Source organism: Delphinapterus leucas, chromosome 10 (genome assembly GCF_059928025.1).
Source record: "Delphinapterus leucas isolate spDelLeu-1000000601 "Yukka" chromosome 10, BTC_Dleu_Yukka2, whole genome shotgun sequence".
In the NCBI taxonomy this organism is placed as follows: domain Eukaryota; kingdom Metazoa; phylum Chordata; class Mammalia; order Artiodactyla; family Monodontidae; genus Delphinapterus; species Delphinapterus leucas.
Genome location: NC_143138.1, coordinates 19,621,655 through 19,623,390, shown reverse-complemented (window position 1 = coordinate 19,623,390; position 1,736 = coordinate 19,621,655).

Below are 1,736 nucleotides of genomic sequence, written 5' to 3'. Positions count from 1 at the left end.
TGCCACTGAATTATACACTTAAACATGGTTAAAGTGGCAGATTTTATGTTATATATATTTTACCACAATAACAAAAAAAATTTTTTAATCTTCAGTGTCTCCCCACTGGCTACTAAATGAAGTGCCGACCTCTTAGTGTGACCTGGACAGTATTTACTATTTCTTCTTGGTTTACATTTTCATCCTCTTATCTCATCATTTCCCGCACATATTCTACATTCCAGCCATATGGAACCACTCAAAATATGCCATTCTTTGCACGATCCCATGCTTTCTCTCTGTAGTCAGTCCCTACAGCCTAGAATGCCTTTCTTTCTTCGAGAAGCAACCACTCATCCCTCAGGATAGACCTTACATGTAACGTTTCTGAAGTCTTCCCTCGAGTCCTCAGTTCCTCTTGCTTTGATGATAGTCTAGCTTGTGGCTGTGCCTCCACAATGTCCCTTATCCCATTACTGTATCCTATGAGCTTCTATAGAACAGGGACATTTTATTTTAAAAATGCATATTTTCTTTAAAAAAAAAACCTGAAGTTAATGTTTCCATTCTTCTCCAGAACTACATAAGATCTTAGTATACTTTAATCTGCCCCTCATCTTTCACTTCACTATTGTTTAGCATTTTTTTTTTTGGATAACATTTTTATTATTATTTCCAACACTGTTAGTCAATTTCTACCTTATTGATGCTGCTTCTGTCCATCTGTGCAGTTTTCCTTTCATAGCTCTTTTAGTGAGGACTCTGTATTTATGTAAAAAAAAACAGAAGCCCTTATTTTATTGTTACTCTTGAATGACAGTTTAGTGAGTATAAAGTTCTAGGTTGGCAGTTTTTGTCCTTCAGGACTTTTGAAGATGCTATTTCTATTCTCTTCTGGCATCTACTTTTTGCTGATAAATCCTGTTGTCAGTCTAATTCTTGCCCCTGTTAAGATAATCTGTCTCTTGTCTCTGGTTCTTTTTAAAATGTAATCGTTGTCTGGAATTCTGCAGTTTCATTTCAGTGAGAATAGGAATAGAATTATTTTAACCTGCTCAGTACTTCTTGTACTTCCTGGATATGAAGATTTTTGTCTTTCATTGGTTCTGGAAACTTCTTGGCCATTATCTCTTTACATTTTGTCTCTTCCCAGTTCTTTTTATTCTTTCCTTTTGGAGTCGTCAGAAGATGTATATTGGACTAGTTTTTATTTCAGGACTCTTACTCTTGCCTTTGTATTTTCAATATTTTATTTCTTTGAATTGCATTTTGGGTTACTTCCTCATACAATATAGCTTTCATTTCAGTTCATTGAATTTTTTTTTCAAGTTCATTGAATTTTAAAATCCAGTGGCTTTATTTCTAACTACACAACTTCTGATTTGGATCTTTTAAACTATGCCCATAAAAAAAATCTTACTAGGGCTTACCTGGTGGTGCAGTGGTTAGGGATCGCCTGCCAATGCAGGAGACACGGGTTCGAGCCCTGGTCCGGGAAGATACCACATGCCGCAGAGCAGCTAAGCCCGTGAGCCACAACTGCTGAGCCTGCGCTCTAGAGCTTGCAAGCCACAACTACTGAAGCCTGCACGCCTAGAGCCCGTGCTCTGCACCAAGAGCAGCCACTGCAATGAGAAGCACACCGCAACAAAGAGTAGCCCCTGCTCGCCGCAACTAGAGAAAAGCCCACGTGCAGCAAGGAAGACCCAACACAGCCATAAATAAATAAACAAACAAATAAATAATCTTACTGTACT